The sequence below is a fragment of the Aotus nancymaae genome, unplaced genomic scaffold (assembly GCF_030222135.1).
Source record: "Aotus nancymaae isolate 86718 unplaced genomic scaffold, 86718_ANA_hifiasm-v0.15.2.pri h1tg000011l, whole genome shotgun sequence".
Classification (NCBI taxonomy): domain Eukaryota; kingdom Metazoa; phylum Chordata; class Mammalia; order Primates; family Aotidae; genus Aotus; species Aotus nancymaae.
Genome location: NW_026988422.1, coordinates 65,241,442 through 65,263,330, shown reverse-complemented (window position 1 = coordinate 65,263,330; position 21,889 = coordinate 65,241,442). Strand labels below are relative to the sequence as shown.

Below are 21,889 nucleotides of genomic sequence, written 5' to 3'. Positions count from 1 at the left end.
GGAAGAGGACTGCACAGCACCACTGGTCCCACACATAGTCCATCCTAACTGTAGTTGGTAATTGGGGTAAACTTCTTGGTAATTGGGGTGCTGGACTCTGTTAGCTAATTGATTTCAACCAAAAGTTGGGAATAAGGAGGTCTTTACAACAAGTAGTTTTGCCATCTGAAGCAAGGCTACAATGAAGTTAGGCTCCAATAACCCCAGAGAAACTGGGAGATGTTTACATTTCAAAGAGATAGCTCGCAGGTCCTTGAGAAAAACATTCGTGGGTCCTAAAGCTGACAAAAGACTTATTTAGTTTCTGAAAGATGTACTTCATAAAGATAGAGAAAGTGCTTACATTTACCAGTTTTTTAAAGTAAATGTTCTTACAAAAGGAAGGGGCAGGAAATTTCTTCTCTTTTTTTCAAAGGAAGAGTTAAGGCTTTTGTTTTTCATTCTGTTTTTTGTGAGTTTGTTTGTTTTCATACAGGTCTTATTTTCCAATAATCTGTATTAGGGTTTCCCTAGGGACTTAGTCACTTCCGCAGATTCCCAAACCACTGAAGGCAACATTAAGTGCAATGAACTATTTAGTTAATTGTTGTATCTAAGTCCTTCTTAAGAAAAAAAGAAAGAAAGAAAGAAAGAAGGCAAGGAGGGATAAGAGAAAAGAGAAAAATACATAAAGAAAATAAAAAGGAAGTAACACCAGCTCACAGATTTGTTTCAAGTTATTCAGCAGTTATTAAATGGATCTCTATTGTGGAAAGGAGATTTGATTTTAAAAAAGGAAAACTGAAGAAGTAAAAGTTTTGTCTCCATGAATTGTATCCTATTCCCAGGCTATTCACAGGTCCTTCCTCTAACTCTGTATGAAATCCCCCAAATGTTGGTCACAGGGGGAAGCAGGAAAGAGAGTACAAAAAGACTTTGGAGTAATTTATCACCAACCCAAGAAAAACTCTTCCAACTGTTAGGTCCTTAGGGCTCATCACTCCAGACATGCTGGGCTCTCTACTCCTAGCAGACACCGATCATCTCTTTTTAGGACTTCCCACCGGGCCCCTCCAAAACACTTTTGTCAACAGCCCCACTCCCATCTCCAACTCTTCCCCTAGTTAACTCCCTCTCGTCCTTCATTCTTAGTTTCAATGCCATTTTCTCTGATGTCCCACAGGTAGGTCCCCCTCTCACATCCTCCCGTGGTCCCCTATGCATCCCGCTGTAGCACATCATTAAGTGCAACTAAGGGTCAGGCAGTGACACAAATGAGTGAGCCTGTCAGGGTCTGAGACCACAGCAGTACGTTACCCCCATGTAAAGGCATTCAGTTCACTTTCTTCTAGCATACACTAGCTAACCACACATTCATTGATAAACATATCTGCTGGTCAAATTCGACTAAGTGGTTGTGGAGCTCTGGCAAAGGAGAAAGAAGGCAAATGGTAACTCATGTAGGGAGAGTTAAGGGGTGGGCTTCATTGGGGAAACTTGCAACCTGAGGCTCATCTAGAAAAGGTCCATTATCCCATCATCCCTTAGAATGCATGCAGAAGAGGGTGTTTGTGGACTCCAAAGGTGTCTATTTGGAAAGGGACACTGCCCTTCTGCTATTTGCCTTCTCATAGTGCAAGCCTGAGAACCGCCTTATCAGGAGGAGAACACAGGACATAGGTCCCAGGCAGTCTGGGAGGACTACCAGGTCTGCAGAGAGTTATCTGAGAGTGCCAACTGCTGGCACCTGGCAATCTTGGGCAAAATGGTATGGGGATTCTAACTCCACAAACAGTTGTGATTGTGTGCTGTGCCTTCCACTGGGGAGAAAAAAAACTCTTCCAGGCACTATGCATTTCTGGGGTCATTCATGAGACAATCTTTCTTATCTCTATTTCAGAGTGAGTCACCAGGCCACAGCCCTGACTGCTGGATCTCTCTTCCCCCATAGATAGTATCATTTCTGTCTTTACATAGTTATATTCTTGGAGTCTCAGTGCCTGGCATGTAGTGGGAGCTAAAAACATATTTGTTAAATAAATAATCATCTTTATAAGACAAACAAGTATCCTAGTTCCCTGGGATTGCAATCTAGATACCCTAAAAAATTGTCCTGCGAAAATCATAATAAGGTGCAGGAGGGAAGGAATCTATTGTGAGCTGGCTGTTAAGACTCTCTCCAGCCCTCCTCCCTTTAGTCAAGCCTCCTTTATCTCCAGGGCTTTGCTCTACCTCATTAATGTCCACATCTTATCTCACCTTTCCTTGGCTCTCTGCAGTGATGGAACTTCTATTCCAGTGTCTAATCACTCTTATTCTTCATCTTTCAAAATGTCCACCCTAAACTTTTCCTCTTAGCTTCAGGCCATTTCATGCCTCTTCTGAGATGTAATCATCTTTCCCTTTGCCGGGTTTTGCTGAGAGAAGTGGACTGAAAAATGCAGAAGGATTTTAGGAAATAAGGGGGACATCCTGTATCAGGCACATTCTGACAAGCAGTAAAAGATTTGTTCATCACTTATCCCCCCTTTCCACTGGGAGTTGAGGTCCTCCTGGTGGAAAATTTGATGTCAAGTCACGGGCAGGGGAATGAATAGATCTGCCTGCCAGCCTGATCGCAAATAAAATGAGAACAGAGCACCTGCAATTTCTTCTGAGTTCCTACACTGCTTCCAAGAGGTCTGTAGTTTTCTATCAAGGTCACTGTCTCTGCAGATCAATAAGCAGAGGGGATCTCAGATTTTAAGGGCCCTTTTGGGTAGAGCTAAGACCACAGGAAAGCGTAAGGAGGTGAGAGAGTTAAGAGCTGAGTTCACAGGCATTTAGATCTCAGATGTTTCTAGATAGAATATAGCAGCATTTAGCTTCCTTAGACAGCACCTGTATGCAGGCTATTTGAGTCTGAGAAAAAACATAAAACAAACCATCAAAACAGGACCACGACCATTACAGCAACCCAGGTACCACCATTACCGAGCGGTTTGAGGCACCCAGAAGCATCAGGCAGTGGGACTGAGTAGGAAAAGCAATCAGATGTGAAGATTTCAGTCAGGTAACAACTTTGGATTGCTCACTCTCTGAATAACTGCTCAAAAAATAGAGTTCTAACTTTATGTCCATCCCTCACTCTGAGTCATGATTGCCCTGTAAAATCCCCTTATCAAACATGAGGGGGGAAATTAATAAGCTCCAGGAATGACTGAGATTACTTCAGCAAAAGAAAGAAGGCAAGAAAATAATTTCTCCGTTGTAACTATTAAGGTCAGGGCAAGGGTTGGAGAGCAATAGCAACATCCTTAATGATATCCAAAATGTGTAGCCTCAAGTAGAGAGGACCAGGCTAGCAAGAAGCAATAGAAGGAAAAGAGCAGAGAGAACCAATACAATAAAAAAAATAAACAGCTGCTCTCATTTTTGTCTACAAAGTCTACGTCAATAATCTTGATAAACTGTGAACAGGAAAAAATCATGGGCATGCACTTACTACTGTATTTACTCTTGTTTTTCTCTTTCCCAAAAGAACACTAAAGGTTGCCCTCTGAGCTCACCTTCAAGAAATGCAACATGAAAAGGCAATTTCAGAACAGCAGGGTATGGCTTCTGACATCTGATAGATAGCCTAAACACATTTTATCTTATCAGCTCCTCTCACTCTCACTTCCCTCTTTTTCATTATTCCCCAGTGCAGTCATCTTTTGCTCTTCCTCAGCTCCCTGACTCCTGCTTCACTCATGGAAGATTTTAAAAGACAACATGTTTTTTATTAAAGTCATATACAAAGCATCCCTGGGTCCCTCATCCTCTGGCAAGGGTACATATTGGTTTGCATTGTTTAGGAAAAGAAATCAGTGGTGTATTTTCTTCCATATCTGGATGTCAAGATAGTTAAACTGGGTATCTTCCTCTCAGTAGATGGCACTTACACAAAGCCATTCCAATCAGCATGGTTGGGTTTTATTCTTTAGGTTCTGTGAACGAAAAGAGTTTCAAAATTGTATTGCCAGAATATGATCTAGATCTAGAGAAGGATATTTTGATATGAACAAAACTCAACTAGGTTGAGAAAAGAAAAACTATGACCAAGAAGCTCCAAAGAGGAGCAAAATAGGGAAATAATGAAATTATCCAAATAATTCGGCACAGCCAACAAACTGGGGTGGGATGAGATGGAAGGTAGTGTTTCATGACTTGCCATATTTAGCTATACATATCAATCAAATTCAAGGTTGGTGGGGTAAGAGAGCAATAAAACCATTATTAAATTAATAAACAAAGCCTAGAGATATATGTATTTTCCTACTCTCCCCTCCAGCTAAGGGTTTATTTAATTGATCCCTGCCATCATGACCTAATGACAGCAAAGTAGAGCAATATTTTATTGTGTGATAAAAATAGATATTGTGCTATTGTTGACTACTTTGTTCCCAGAGATGATGGGTAGACAGAGGAAGCATACAGCACAAATGTTAAGAGCACAGGTTTTGGAGTCAGATCACTGAGACTCAAATCTCAGCTCTGCCATTTGCTGGGCTGATAAGTGCACCTCTCCAAGCCTGAGTTCCCCTAGTGTAAGATTGGGTGACAACGGTTCCTACCACATAAAGTGCTGTAACAATTAAATAAGTTAATCGGTGACAGCTCTTTGGAGCAGAGTTCCTGGTGTACCGACATGCAAATACAGACATCCCCACTCAGGGTGTGCCAGCTGCTATTACTACCATTATTAGCACTTCTAAGTCTAAAAGTATTGATGGGAATAACACATCAAGGGCAAACTGAATAAACAAATTATTAGAATGAGAACAGTTACGTCTACCTATACAGAGTTTACACATTTACTAGAGGTGAATAGCGTTTTTCATATTTAAGGCATGGGTATGTATAAACTTTTTTTCCTCCATAAATTGATTGAACAAAGAAATTCAAATGGATCTCCTTTGTGTACAGAAAAGGATCATTTTAGCCACATCATGGGGTAATGAGCTATTTGTTGCATAAATGAATTTTCTGAATGTGAAAAGGTGAAACTTTTAATAGAGAGCCAGAGCTAGAATTAGAGATTAGGAGAGAGGGATACAGACAGGGGTGGGGTAGTGTTAATGGAAACCATTTTTTAAGGTAATAAGTACTCACTTGGGTTTTAAAATGTAACCTTTCCTGAATGACATGTCACTGATACCAACATGAGCTATTGCTCCAGGCTGACTCCTATTTTCCCTAAATAGAAATGTTCTCAGTGCACGGTGGAGTATAGTATAAAGAACTCTCTGTGTCTGCACAGAGCAGCCTCTAGCTGCTATCTTTCAAAATTCTCTTTCAACATGTGGTCCTGTCTTCCCAGCTTCTTACTCTCATTTGCCTGTTTGTTTGTTTGTTTGTTTGGGCAGCATTTATCGAATATAGTGTGTCAGAGATTGCGCAGAAAACACAAAGATAGATAGGACACTGTTAACTGCCCTAAAGGAGACAGCAACATAAAAGATATACAAACGTTGATTATTATCTCGTATTCTACATAATATGTGTGTTTCTTTTACATTTCTTCCCCATCACCCCTAATTCTGTCTTTCTTCCTTCTGCTGAAGGCAAAGAAACCAATCAACCAAGCTGGTTGAAATTATATTTTTAATGGAAGCAAGCGGGTTCTGAGTCAGAGGTTCTCCTTTTAGTAAAATGCATGAAATTTATTTTTAATAACCTTGATGCATCTAGTTCAACTGTTTGGAAGCAATTTGTTATACTTTATTATTTTCTGTAGTGTTCCAAACAGATGAGGTTGTCAGAGAAATTACCTCTGGATAAGTGAGGAATTGGTGTATTATAGTAAATAAATGCCTATGCAGTTAGTCAACACTTCCAAATGTGTCTGTATCATAAAGCCTGAATATTAAGTGATATTTGTGGTATTTCTTTAAGAGCTTTGGCAATGAAGGCTGTCTTTCAAATTCTCATTTTAAAAATTGGTATCTAACTTTAGAGCACTCGTTTATCTCAGATCGCACAGACATATTTTTTAATACTAGAATTTGGGAGGAAATATTACTTTAAATAATAAATACGTCATATAACTCATCACCCCTAAGAGGTTTCATAGGCTGCACATGTAAATAACATTAAAAATGACTTAGGGAGAGAGGGCAATATGGGAGTGTGTCTATGCTTTTGAATCTTTCCAAAACAAGCCAATCAAAAAATATATAGATGGTATAACTAGAATGACAAACAAACAAAAAACCCATAGATAATATTTTTGAAGGCCTTTGTTTCCTTCATTTTTAAGCTCTTTAAAAGATAGGTATTTAAAGCCAATGTAGTGACAGTAAATTGTGGGACTTATATGCAGAAGTAAAACATATAATAACAATAGGACAAAGGACAAAAGGGAAAAAAATAGAATGAAGTGGCATAATATTGTTTGAGGGTAGACTGTAATAAGTCAAAGACATGTATTGTAAAGCCTAGAACAATTACTACACACTAAAACAAAAAGGTATGCCTAAAAAGCCAATAATGGTGGGGAATGGGGAATAAAAAGAAAAAATAAAAAAATAAAAAGCCAATAGTGGATCACTGGGCTAGGTGGAGGGGGTGGAGAGAAGGGGAGGAGAGGGTACAGCGGGGCAGGCGGAGAGGTGAGGAGGAATAACACCAGGAGAAATGCCTGATGTAGGCGACAGGTGGTGCGGGGGTGGATGGAGACAGCAAACCACCATGGCACGTATGTACCTATGCAACAATCCTGCAGGATGCAGGATGTGCACATGTACCCTAGAGCCCAAAGTACAATTTAAAAAAAAAAGCCAATAGTAGAAATAAAATAAAATCACAAAAAATAAACAGTTAATCCATCAAAGACAGCGTAGGGGTCAAGGGGAAACTTCCCCATGATTCTCTAGAGGTTCATCGAAAATTCCTGACGAAAGGCAGATTAATAGGATAAAAGGCATGCAAATTTTTTATTATAGTTTTACATGACATGGTAGCTTTCAGAATGAAGGCAGAAAGATACGGGGAAATGGGAAATAAGTGTCCATTTTTATGCTTATGTTCAACAAAGTATGGACAGCCATGGAGAAACATGAATATGAGTGGACAGAAAGGGTATGTCTTAGTGCTGATAAGCTAAGTGGGGAAACCCAGCAAGGCCTGTCTGTTCAGATTCTTCTTGGCCTCTCTGTGCAGTATGCCTTCCTTCTGGGCATGTGGCAGGACCCTGTCTGGATGGGGGCGCTTATGACCTACATTCAAACAAGGTAGGTCAGATAATTCCTTTATGGCCAGTTTTTACATAGACAGGCAGCGAGAAAGTTATAGGATAATATTTTTAGGTTGAACAGCTGTCTTTGGAAAAAAGGGTTTGGTTTCTATGACCTGCCTTGGGGAAGAGGGATTCTAGTTTCTATGGTGTTAGCCTTTGAGGAGAATGAGAGGTCAGAGACAGGAGAGTAAGGGGAGGTCAGAGAAAAACTTTCACCTGAAACTGCTTCTTAGGGCTTCATTTGGGGCTATTGTTTTCTGAGCTCCCACAACCAGAAAAGAGGTCAAATGGAACAGAGAACAATAGGACAAATAGAATACAAATAGGAAGATGTTAGATTTAAGCCAGACCATATTGATAAAAAGTCTAAGAAAACCAAGATCCAATCTGTTACTCTCTATAAGAAATTCACTTTAAATACACAGACATAGATAGTTCAAAGGTAAACATATAAAAAGATATACCATGTAAGTACTCAATAAAAGCTGGTATGGCCATGTTAATATCAGACAAAACAGACTCTAGAACAAACAATACATTAGGTTTAAAGAAGAACATTTCATGATGATGGAAAGAAAACATAAGAATCCTAAATGCATATTCACCAAATAACAGAGTTTTTAAATATATGGAAAAAAATCTTTATAGAATTGAAAAGAGATAGAGACAAATAATTATACTGGACAATGCTGTGCTCTCTGAGATTGATAAAACAAGAAGAAAAAAAACCCAAAACCACATGCATACATAGGCGCACACACACACACAGGCAGACACACACACAAACATACACATACATACACACACACAGTTATATAGAACACTATGAAACAACTTAACCTAGTTGTCATTTATAGAAACACAACCCCAAAATAGCAATGTAGACTTTTGTTTCAAATGCATATGAGACAGTCACCATAAGAAACTCTAATTAGGCCATAAAGCAAGTCTCAAATAAATTACAAGATTAAAATCATACAGAGCAGGTTCTCTGGCTCCAATAGAATGGAACCAAATTCAATAACAAGATACCTGCAAAATTTCCAAATATTTGGAACTTAAGCACGTATATCTAAATAAACCAAGAGTGAAAGAAGAAATCACAAGGGAAATTACATTTTCTATTTAGAAACAAATGAAAATACAAATACATCAAAATTTGAAAGATGCAGCTAAAATAAGTTTTAGAGGAAAACCTAGAGTCTGAGATCCTTATATTAGAAAAGATACATGGTCTAAAACATGATCCAAATGGTAACTACATGAAACTAGAAAAGCAAATTAAATCCCAAGTATGCAAAGTAAGGGAATAATAAAGATAACAGAAATCAATGCAATAGAAATGGACAAAATGTAGAAACAATTAATAAATTCAAAAGTTGCTTCTTTGAAAAGTTCAATAAATTGATGTCTAGAAATACTGATCAAAGGAAAAAGAAAGAGAAGACACAAGGAACGATTCCTACCCCATGGTAAGCATCCTCAACATGTTTCTTCAGCAATATTTAAAAATTGGTAAGGACTGGTGACTGCTATGTACCACCCCTTTTTTTTCTCTCTTTCCAAATGAGAGTATTTATTGATGTTACCTTGTCACTCTTCCATCAAAATATTCTGGGGAGAGGTGGAGGTAAACAGGCAAATAATCTTTTTGAGTCAGAAAACAACAGATGTTGGCAAGAATGCAGAGAAAATAAAACACTTACACACTGTTGGTGGGAATGTAATTTATATTTACAACCTCTATGGAAAGCAGTATGGAGGTTTCTCAAAGTATTAAAACTAGAACTATCATTTGACCCAGCAATCACACTACTGGATATATACCCAAAAGAATATAAATTATTCTATCAAAAGGACACCTGCACTTGTATGTTTATTACAGCACTATTCACAATAGCAAAGTCATGGAATCAACCTTAATATCTATCAACAGTGGACTGGATAAAGAATATGTGGTACATATATCACAGATTACTATATAGCCATTTAAAAAAAGAATGAAATCATATCTTTTGTAGCAACATAGATAAGCTGGAGGCCATTATCCTATATGAAATGACTCAGAAACAGAAAACCAGATACCATATGTTTTCACTTATAAGTGGGAGCTAAACAGTGGGTACACATGGACATACACAGAGGATTAATAGACATTGGGAACTCCACAAGAGGGCAGGGTGGGAAGGGAGTGACAGTTGAAAAATTACCTACTGGGTACAATGTTCACTCTTCAGGGATGGGTGCACTAAAAGCCCAGACTTCATCACTATGCAATTATCATCTCACAAAACTGTACATGTACCTTGAGAATCTACAAAAATTAAAGTTGTTTTAATTAAATAAATTATTTTATTATATTTTATCATATTTTTGTGATGGTACTAGTTTTGGGTAGCTTTGTTGGTTTATCGTTTAGTGTTTTTGTTCATGATTTTCCCATTCAAGAATCACATCTGGAACTGATGAAATATGATCACAAAATACTAATCTTTGAGCTGACATCAAAATTGAACGGGACTTTAGAGGAATCTATTTTGGGAAAGGGCAAGGGAGTTTCTATGTAAGAGCAAACTAGACAGCAACTATGTCGGTTGTATTATTTTGCTTAAGTATTTATTACTAGACGCCCTGGTATGAGCTCTTGCGAAGAAAAGGGATAGTCCTGAAGAAAATTACATATACTAACCCATTGCCATGACTTACAGAGCCTCCTAAGGGAAGAGTGAACTTCCCACTGGAACTCAGCCTGTAATTGCCTGATCCATTATTGAAAGCCACAGGATCTATTACTCCAATAAGTAAAGGCATAGCACAGCTATATGTGGCCTGAAACCAATGCAGTTTGAGTGGCTGTATTTTAAAAAAAGATCACAAAATTGTGACTATAAAGTTACAAGTGAAAATACTTATTTAAAATGAAAAAAAGAAGTAAAAAAGTTACAAATGTTAAAAAGTTGGCAAAGTTATCAAACATCACAAATCCAGGAAAAATGCCTAGTATTTAGACTGACACACATATGTAATATTTTTCCTATATGTTTTGGTTACACATGCTTTGATTTTTTTTACATGACAATAATTTTGTAAAAAGAGAAAAAATTCTTCCTAAAGATAGAAAAATTAATTATTTCCCTTAACCTCGTTATCAAAATTTATATTTTCATTATGGACAATTTAGAAAAGTTTATTTCAACCTCACAACTCCTGATTAGTAATTTCTGTACAGTGACTAGTTATACATACTTTGAACTATGGCACTTATTAACTAATTTGTCATTGATATCCTTGTTGCCATGGCCTAGTGAGGGTTCTAGTTTGGATCCTAAAACTCAGTGTCCTGATGGAGGTGAGCTGGCACAATGGATGGGGAAGAATATTCCTGGAAGGCATTCCAATAATGAGACAGCTAACGTAATTCATGCACAAAATGATGACAAACTACATAAATATATCATCCTAAATTCACACTAAATGTATATTAAATTCAGTTTCCCCTTCACAAAGATGTCCTTAGTGATATATGTTATGAACCAGCAATTCCATTTCCAAAGATCTATCCCAAATATACAGTAGCAAAATTATTAAATAATTTTTGTGCAAGACAATTATTTTTAATAGAAAAGGGCTGGAAACAACTTAATTGTCGTTAATAAGGAATTGGTTTATAAATGTAAAATACATCCCCTGTAACTGCAATAAGAAATGAAGAAATCTCTATGTTCAGCTATGCAGTCATCTCTCAGATATGTTAAGAGAAAAATGGAAGTTGCAGAATACTGTGAAGGGCATGCTACATTTTAATCTAAGAAAGGGTGTGGAAAGGAATATAAACATATATACATATTTGCTCATAAATTTTAAATGGAAGCATAAACTAACAGCTCATAAGCATATACAAGAGAAAGAACAGGGTAAGGAGATGGGGCAAAATATACTGACTATACTTTGTTTTGAAGATCTGACTTTGAGGCCATGTAAATATTTATCATAAGTTTAAAACAAAATTAAACAAAAATGAAAGCCCCTTAAAATCAAAAGGAAAACTGAAACAAAAGAACGGTGTACCATGCAAAGAATAATTAATTCAAATGACTTTGAAACACAATAATTTGAGCCTATATGCCTAGTGTGATATATCCTAAAGAATAAAAAACCACAAAGAAATTCTTAAATTTTTCTGCTATCATATTGATAGTAATAATATTCTTTAGATAATTGTGATACTGTTATGTGTGTAAAATGCATGCATGCACCACACACACACAGCCGGATTAATCACATTATAATTACATCAGTGTAGTTAGGACATGACATAATTACATTGACTTTTAGCAAAAGTGAAAAGAAATCATAAAATATTATATTCAAAAAAGTAAAACATTACATTTGAATTGGAAATATAGTACTTACTTTTCTTTTTAAAAATATCTTTTTTAGCTCCTTCCATTAAAAAAACTAAAGAAAATAATGATCAATGAACACTTCTATGCCTTAATAGCAATTTCTGAATTCTATTTCCCAAGAAAGGAACAGGGCTCTTCAAAAAATAGTTGATTCTAGGCAGAGAGCAGAGAATGTACAAGAAAGCCTAGAAAACCTGTTGTACTAGGAAGCAAAAAAGCTATAAAAGATTATTGAAGCTCTACCAATAGCACTCAGAAGCAAATTCAATTTAAGCATCAAAAAGAATAAAAATTGTGATACATTGAAATACATAGAATATGTTTAGAAAAATAATTTCTTTATAATATGAAAAAATGCCACATCTGTCATGGTTAGAGAATGTTAGCAGAACAACTCATTGGTCTGAAACTGACAAAAGGAAAAAATCATACATAATATACTAACATAATCATGAAACAAGCTGGCATCAACACGGAAAACTATTAAAGATGGTTACATCTGAGACGTAGACCCAGGAAAAAGGGGGAATGAGAAAGGAGATTTTTTACTTTTCACCTATACCCATCTACATTGTTTAACTCTTTCTCAATACCATGAATATTGCCTTTAATATTTTTAAACTTATTAATTTTTTAAAAGAAATAACTTGGAAAAATTGATGGATAATGAATTCATAAGTTAAAGAAGTTGGAATATATCTGGTGAGAATTCCTAATATTTTAAGAAAACCCAACCATCTTGTCATTACTTGTACCACCATCAGAAATTCAGTCCTCAAATGTGTGACCCCAGGATTCATCCACAGAAGCAATTTAGGCTCTCTAAATTTTCTTCATATTCCCTTATCTCCCAAACTTTTTTTCCTCATTCAGCTTTATTTTAATGGGTCTCAAAATTCTGTGATAGATTCTTGGTCAAGTTGTTTCCATTAAAAAGTACTGACTTTAGAAACTAATAACTTAAAACCACACGCACACACACAACACATACACACACGCATGAATCTACAAAACAGTCTCCTTTCCTTATGAACCTTTTACGATGCAGTGTTATCATTAACCAGCCTTTTACTATTAACCTTAAGTGGCCAATTGAAACCAATAATTCTGAGACCGAGACCGTTCTTCCACCACTGATTAAAATCCATTTATGCCTAGTGTTCCATTATTGAAACACTAAGCATGTGAAAGTTATATCCTACTGCTCAAGGTCATTGCCAAGGTCTGAGTGCAAAAATTCAAAAAAATGCAACCTCAGGCATAAAGAGTTAAGACTGGCATGGCAGGCATTAGGGATAATATTCATTTAAACTTCCAAGCTTCCTGGGCAGGCTTGGTGACCTTGCCAGCTCCAGCAGCCTTCTTGTCCCGTGCTTTGATGACACCCATAGCAAATGTCTATCTTATATCACAAGCAACAAAACAACCCAGAGCAGTAGTGTGAGAGAAGCTCTCAACACACATAGGCTTGCCAGGAACTATACCAAAAATGGCAGCATCAACAGACTTCAGGAATTTAGGGTCATCTTCCAGCTCCTTACCAAAATGGTGATCCATCTTTTCCTTCAGTTCAACGAACTTGCAAGCAATGTGAGTTGTGTGTTAATCCATTACAGAAGCATAGCCAACACTGATTTGGCCTGGATGGTTCAGGACGGTCACCCGGGCAGTAAAGCCAGCTTCTTCCATTGGTGGGTCATTTTTGCTGTTACCAGCAATGTTGCTATGATGAACATCTTTGATATTTTTGACATTGAAGCTTACATTGTCCCCAGGAAGAACTTCACTCAAAGCTTCATGGTGTATTTCAACAGATCTGCCTTTAGTTGGAATGTTGACTGGAGCAAAAGTGACCACCATGCCAAGTTTGAGAAACCCAGTCTCCACTCAGCCCACCGAGACAGTATCAGTACCACCAATTCTGTAGACATCCTGGAGTGGCAGATGAAAGGATGTCAGTTGGACAAGTTGGTGGTAGAATGCAGTCCAGAGCTTCAAGCAGCGTGGTTCCACTGGGATTGCCATCTTTACGGGTGACTTTCCATCCCTTGAACCAAGGCCTGTGAGCACTTGACTTCAGCATGCTGTCACCATTCCAACCAGAAATAGACACAAATGCTACTGTGTCAAGGTTGTAGCCAATTTTCTTAAGGAAAGTACTGATTTCCTTAACTATCTCCTTGTATTTCTTCTGACTGTAGAGTGGCTCAGTGGACTCTACTTTGCTAACACCAAGGATTAGTTGTTTCATACCCAGTGTGTAAGCCAGTAGGGCATGCTCCTGGGTCTACCCATTCTTGGAGATACCAGCTTCAAATTCACCAACACCAGCAGCAGCAATCAGCACAGCACACCCAGCCTAAGATGTGTCTGTAACCACATTTTTTATGAAGTCTCTGTGTCCTGGGGCATCAATGATAGTCATGTATCACTTGCTGGTTTCAGATTTCCACAGGGAGATATCAATGATGACACCATGCTCAGGCTCAGCTTTTACTTTATCCAAGACCCAGCCATATTTGAAGGAGCTTTTTCCCTCTCAGCAGCCTCCTACTCAAATCTTTTGATGATTCTTTTGTGGATACCACCACATATGTAGATCAGATGGCCAGTAGTGGTGGACTTGCCTGAACCTATATGACAACAATGACAACAATGTTGATGGGAGTTTTCTCTTTTCTCATTTTGGCTTTCAGGCATGTTTTTCATGACACCTGTGTTCTGGCAGCAACTCCATCATGAAAATGCACAAACTTTGTTGTAATGGATGCTTTCCAGCTTTCTCTTGGCACTAATATTAAAGATGCATCCCGTTTCTGTGTTCTAGTCCACTTAATAAATTCTGAATCTCTCATCCTTATAACTTTTAAATATCTATCTCCCAAGTCACTGTCACCTGTGAATACCATAAGTATTTTTCTTCCAAAGACTTTTAATGACTTCTTGCAAAGCATCATTTACTCTAGTTCCCTCTTAGGACTCTAGGGCTGACTACCTAAATAGTATAATGTTGAGCTCTTGGCTATTTCCTCCTTCTACCCACATATATTCCATTCCACAGGTTACAGTCCTTCCTAAAAGACAGAAAATACTTTGTTTCATATAATATATACAGTGCATCAAATTGAAAGAGCATTCATGGGCTTCTGAGTCCCAGTCCTTGCTAAATGTCTTTGGGGAAATACTCCAAAAACCCTGAGCCTCAGTTTTTTGTTTTATTTGTTTTTTTGAGATGGAGTCTCACTCTGTCATCCAGGCTAGAGTGCAATGCTGTGATCTCGGCTCACTGCACCCTCCACCTTCCAGGTTCCAGTGATTCTCCTACCTCAGCCTCCCAAGTAGCTGGAATTAGAGGTGTCTGCCACCATACCCAGCTAATTTTTGTATTTTTGGTAGAGACAGGGTTTCACCATGTTGGCCAGGCTGGTCTCGAACTCTTGACCTCAGGCAATCCACCCACTTCGGTCTACCAAAGTGCTGAGATTGCATCAGTGGTTCATTGGTAGAATTCATGCCTGCCAAAATTCTGGGATTACAGGCATGAGCCACCTCGTCCAGCCTTCAGTTTCTTTATACATAAAAATGGGTAAAAGATGATCTACCTACCTCATAGAATTGTTGTAAAGATTTAAGGAAATAATATTTGTAAAACCTAATACAGAGAAGCCACTCAGATATTGTTTATTATCATCAATTTTATTCTACCTAAAGCCAGGCAAGTAACACAGCAGTTATTTTCACATTGCTATTCTAATTAACATTCTTTCACAAAGGCCAGCAGGCATGGGAGCTAGCCCTGGCCTTCTAACCTCTGGAATTCAGTGGTGGAATTCCATCTAAAGTCTAGAATAAAATTAAACATGATGGGTTTCATCTCTACTCTCTTTCATATCTATCAACCACTGCCAACAGCCATCATGATCTCTGCTTCCAAAACACTTCAGAACTGATCAAGCAAATTCCTGCTGCATTGGAGGTGAAATTTCCTGGGATGTGAAGTTCAAACACAGGACTGTGGCATGCTAGGGAGACCCCCTAGATAGTATCACAGCAACCACCACAGGTACAGAAAATAGTCACCGAGGAAACAGGAGAGGTGTGTTTCTGTTTTCATGTGCCTCTCTCTTCTCTTACAGAAATATTGACAAAGAGAAAAGAAGCAGTTTGCCAACCAAGCAGAGCTTGTGCTGAACAGAACACTTGACTATGGCTGCTTCCAAGTCTCTCATGCTCTCTGTACAGCTAGGGCAAAGACTTCCAGATGGAGGGTCAGGGCAGGGAGAAAGGAAAAAGGGGAGAGAAGGTGGGGGTAGGACAGAGATTGATTTCTTTAGCCTAATGTGTTTTATTCCTTTTCTGAGAATAAATAGAAGACTAAACTCCTGTCAGAGATGTTGATCCAGGACCCCTGGACACTCTATTTTAAAATCAAAGTATTTTGAAAAAAAATTCCTTAATGAGCACCTGGAAGTAGGAATGAGGAGGACTGTTTGAGTGGTTTTCTTTTCAAGCGGAGTCCTTTCTTTTCTGAATGCTACAGACTCAATGACAATAACTATCTGTGGAATAAGTTGAATGAATTCATGTCTTTCTTATTTTTCTCTAAGAAATCTTTCAGAATCTTACACTCCAATTAACCAAGGCATCTCTTCTTTTGCTCTGTTCATCCTTAACATACAAACACCACAAGTACAGCTCCACCTTTATTGTCAAAGGTGAAATAATCACACAGCATGCTTTTTGGCCAAAAACTTTGATGCCACATGTAGAAATCACATAGAGGGCAAAGATTTGAGTTTTAGGGATTTGGGAGATGGTAAGGGTGGAGGAAGTGTAGGAAGGAGATGGCTGTTGATAGCATAAGAACATTTAGAAAACAGGCTTTCCAATCAGAAAAGCATGTGTTCAGATCTCAGCTCTTCCAATTACTGTCTCTTCAACAAAAATAACATAAATAGTGGCTGGGTGCGGTGACTCATGCCTGTAATCCCAGCACTTTGGGAAGCCAAGGTAGGTGGATCACTTGAGGTCAGGAGTTTGAAACCAGCCTTGCCAACATAGTGGAACCATGTCTCTACTAAAAAATAAAAAAACTAGCTGGGGGTAGTGGCAGGCACCTGTAATCCCAACTACTCAGGAGGCTGAGGCAAGAGAATCACTTGAACCCAGAAGGTGGAGGTTACAGTGAGCCAAAATAGCACCACTGTACTCCAGCCTAGGTAACAGAGCAAGACTCTGTCAAAAAAAAAAAAAAAACTATAAAGAAGCTATTCAACTCTCTTACTTTCATTTCCTCATCTGTAAAACGGAGGAAAGAGCAGTGATCAGTAGTTCTGTGGTGATTAAATATACAGAAAGCCCTTAGAAACATGGTCAATAAAAGGCAGCTAGCATTAACACGGTTGTTATTATTATTAAATACAATTTAAAATAAAATGAAAGAGGCCTATAAACATGAAAACAATCTTAGACATAAAAGAAAGGCAATTCAATGAAAGAAGGAAAGAGAACAGAGAGCAAGACAGAAACAAAGAGGGAGGGAGCACAAGGAAGAAGGACAGGTCAAGGGGAGGGGACAGGGCTGGTGATGCAAGGAGGGCACCTCCAGGAAAGCTCTATACTTGGGGACTGTATGCTCCAGGTCCTGGGAAAAACAGCAAAAGGGGGAACATATTTTTGCAACGACATCTAAGATATGCAGACTTCTCTGTGCCTATTAATGCTATCTCCTTCCCTTCTATCAATTTGAACACTCAACTTTAAATAACTTTCTCAATTTTGGAGACTCAAGATTTCTCCCTTTAGGAAATGATTTCTCCCTTTCTACTTTCCAAGGAAGTAGTGAGGGAAATGATTGAAATCACTTTTCCCATTCTTTTCTTGCCATCAGAAAAGGTTGCAGTGATAAAAAAATATAGGGAAAAAATTAAAAGCCCATTCAAAGCTGTGCCCTACAGAGGAAACTGGCAAGGAGAAAGTGATCAAACAACTCAAAAATATCTGCAAGATACTGTAGCCTATTTGAAGACTACAGTTATTTAAATTCAGTGTTGTTACAGAAATAGAGCAAAGAGATTGTGTTGCTTTGTAAGAAATTTCCATCTCCAAAATCATGTTTATAAACCTGGAAGAAAGAAATAATATGTTTTAAGCGTAAAAGCACTGAGCCCTTTCAAATCCCTTCTTCCTTTATTAATGACATTGTATTTCTTTGTTCTGGAGTCTCCCAGGATGATGCAGGAGAAAATGTTTCAGGTTAGCTTTGATAATCAAACTTTTTTCTTTATATTTGCATGCTTGGAACTTTCTTGTTAGATATATTTCTACAAAAAGCAAGAAGCTGGGAAGCTGTTTTAATCTTGGACAGTTTTATTCTTTCCCAGTGCCCCCCCGCCTTATTATCTCTACCGAGCATTTCAGCATTCTCTCTGTTAAAATTCAGTCTGCCACTTTAGAGGTTAAAGATTAACATGTCTGTGACTTTAATTGTAATCTAGATTTTGGAATTAAATTAGATGTAATGGGAAGAATAGAATTAGGACGACTAGGCTCTAGTCCCAGGACTGCCAATAACTAGTGGTGTGACCTTGGGAAAGCCTTCAGTTTCTTCGGAACTCCATCTATAAAGTAAGGTGGTTGGAAGTGACAATCTCTAACTATCTTGTGGCTCTAAAATCCTATGTTCTTATGGACAAGGAACTCTCAAACTTAAAAGCTAACTGGTTCCTGATAGCAATTTTCTCAGCTAGTTAATTCAATTCTAAATGACAAGAACCTGGTACGATATTTTTCTTCAACCCACAACTGTCTTTTGGAAGAATAACAGCAGAAAGGAGAAGAGGAGCCCACTGTAGCTAGCAGTAAGCAGTCAGCCTTGGAAAAGACAGCCATGGGAGCAAAGGGAGCAATGAGGAAAATTACTGAAATAATTTCTTTGTCCAGTCTCTTTTCTCCATTGGAAAAGTCGCTGTGACAAGGGAATATAAAAACATTAACAAGGCCATGCAAAGCTGAGTCAGGCAGGAAGATCCTGTGGGGTGGACATCATCAAACTCAATGGATCCATCCATTTCCTTTAACCTCATCTTTCCTTCCTTAAAAAGTATACTTTACTCCTCCTCACTCCTGCTGTATTGTGAAGCAAAAGAATATTGTCACTTTCTTTTTCATCTTTATCAGTTCAGGCAAAGGATTCTTCTGCAAGATGTAAAAAAGAAATCAAACAGAAAATGAGCTTCTGTTTGGGGAAAAGAAATGGTTGGGTTGGGTGAGTTGTCTAAAAATGACTATGTGGATGGTGCACTTATTAAAAAGTGACGGACTGCAAGTCTTCAAATCTAAAAAAGATATGAAAAGATCTGGGCTCAGGAGGTAGCAGAAAGCCAGTGCAAAACTGAGACAAACAATGAGGCTTGGGGTTTTGCTTTTGTTTTGGTTTTTGAGTCCCCTAATTGAGCCTGTAGAAAAACGTAGGAACAAAACAGGAGCTGAACTTTCAAGTTCAATGGTTCACAGCCTTTGGCAAAGGAAGTCTCTCCCTTTTCTTTGCCAGATATCTTAATGAAAACAGAGGTGACACTAAAAGGCTGGATAGAAAATTGACTCACTCAAGGGTTTGAGTGAGTCTTGGAGAACCAATCAGGTGATTTTTATCTGGGGGAAAAAATTGGTGGTATAAAATGAGATAGTGTCAAGAATATGAACTGGTTTTCGACAAGCAGAACCAGAGTGAATAATTTTACTGGTCTCAAAGTTTACATGTAGTGCAGTTGTAAACTAGGGTCTCTTAGTCCTTAAGGGCTTTTTAAAAAAAGAAAGAGGATTGATCTGAATGCTCAGTGTGTGGATTTTGAAGGGTAAATTCTCTGCAACACACACACACACACACGATTTCTGCAAATCATAGACTACGTGTGGTGAAACTTCTGTTTTCAAGGTCATCTAGCTTTGGATTCCTACTCTTAATGAGCTCAGTGATGCGTTCATCTGAATTTACTCTGTGGCAGTCTGATTTGCAACTCACATTTCCCCTTATTCTATTAGTAAATAAACAAATAAAATAAAAATCCGAATTCAAGGCAGCGCACACACGTGCATGCCAGTGAACCTTCCCAGATTTCCTGAAGTTTGGAGAATGTGGATGGCATTATTCAGCAAATACTGTTCTCAAATGTTCACTCTTCCCTTCTCCCCTTCTCCCCTTCTCTGAGGGAGGAGTAGACTTCTGCTCCCTCCCCACTTGATGCTGAGCTTGGCCACGTGACTGGATTTGCCCAATGGAATTGATGCAGACACGATGTAAGCCACCTCTGAGCAGAGGCTTTAAAAGTGCTTGCCCAGGCTAGCTTGGCTATTTCTGCTCCAGCCCTCTTTGAGAGGAGCTTGCTTCGGGGAGCTACTGCTCCTTCAGCCTGAGCCAAAAAATGAAAGCCATAGGAACAGACCGAAATTTGACCTGCAACTGGGAGCTCAGTTACAGCAGTTAACCCCACAGACTGAAACCAAAAAATAAATAAATGTTTGTTGTTGGAAGCTACTAAGATTGGGGTTGTTTGTTGTGCAATATTATTTCAGCAAAAGCTGACTTAGGCTGAACATGGTGGCCCACACCTGTTACCCCAGCACTTCGAGAGGCCAAGGCGGGTGGATTATTTGAGGCCAGGAGTTCTAGACCAGGCTGGCTGACATGGTGAAACCCCATCTCTATTAAAAATAAAAAATAAAAAAATTAGCTTGGTCTGATGGTGTGTGCCTGTAACCCCAGCTACTCTGCAGACTGAGGCAGGAGAACTGCTTGAACCCAGGAGGTGGAAGCTGCAGTGGGCCAAGATAGTGCCACTACACTCCAGTTTGGGCAACAGGGTGAGACCTCCTTCTCAAAAAAAAATGCATAAATAAAAACAAACAAACAAAAAAAGCTGACTTACAGAATTCTCTGGGGAAAAGGGGTATATATCACATAATATATACAAGTTCAAATTAAGCATTAGACATCTTTGTTTTTGAAAGACATTACCCAGCCTTGGGTCATCCCAAAGAGTTGTACTGTTTTCCTTCCAATTTTGCACATTATCTCCCCAAGATCCCTACAGCCCTCCCAACTCTAAAATCTCAATATATGATGAAGAACAAGTCAGGGTTCTGCCCTCTAGGCCACCTTTTCATATTCAAGTTCACCAAGGACTTCTCCTGTAACAGAAGCATCTCTATGGAAGAACAACAATGTTTTATTCACAATAATTTTCCTCCCTATGACATACTCTTACATGGGAGAGATGAGTAGTGCTAAGTTCTAATTACAACCAGAAAACATCTCGTAGGCTTCCAGATGTGAAGTCAATGCATACCTCTCTCTCCTGTCTCGCCTTTCCCTTGCCTCTTTCCAGTCTCTGATCTCTCTTTCCTGCCAAGCAAATATCTTCTATGAATGCAGGGTAGACAATGTGTGTCAGCAATTAGCAAGAAAAGTTCCCTCTTGTTTCCCCTTAAAGTTCAAATTCCATTAAGTAATGAGAATTTAGCCATCAATAATTAAGACTATCCCTGGGAGACACTCCCACAGAAGAAGCTAACAGCAGTGTTTTTGAATAATAAAGCAGAAAAGGATTTTTCTAACCACAATGATTTTCTTTTTGTACTTTCACAATTCTCCAAGGAGGAGTAGGCAGCCATTTTAACAAGAGCCTGCAGCAATTCTGGAGCCCCGGGTAGCCGATTATCACAAAATACTCCAGTAGGTTGGCCCAGTTTAAGCCAAGTATAAATAACACATCACTTTTGAAATAAATGGCATAATGGCCTTTGAAATGTAAAAGCCACTTGATTTTGTTTCTAAAATTAGAAGACTGAGTTTGACCTTAATTTTCTCACTGGGGGGCAGTGCCTCTGGTTCAGCCACAAATCACTAACCAATGGCTGTCACCAAACAAGGAAGTGGACAGCAGGTGGAAGAACTAAGTTGTTGACTTCCTCTATACACAAAACATTACAGGAACATGGGGAAGGAGGAGCCTGTTCTTCCTTCTTCAGATAGGAAGAAGAAACCTGAGTGTATTTATTTGTAAGATTTCCAAACAGCACTTTACTCCTAAAAACACAAGAGAATTTTTCAGATTTAAAAATCACAGTATGAACAATCATATCAAGCAACAAAATAGAACCACAAGGAAAAACAGCTGGATCAAGCTAGGAAAAGATGTCTTAAGAAAGCTGAAACAGAGCAACGCGGAGGAAACTGGAGTGAACC

At 38.5% G+C, this 21,889-nt stretch overlaps 1 pseudogene; it reads right to left on the bottom strand.

Annotated features, from left to right (window-relative positions):
* Positions 1-12,945: 12,945 nt before the first annotated feature.
* LOC105734101 (elongation factor 1-alpha 1-like) lies at positions 12,946-14,327 on the bottom strand (annotated as a pseudogene).
* Positions 14,328-21,889: the final 7,562 nt, after the last annotated feature.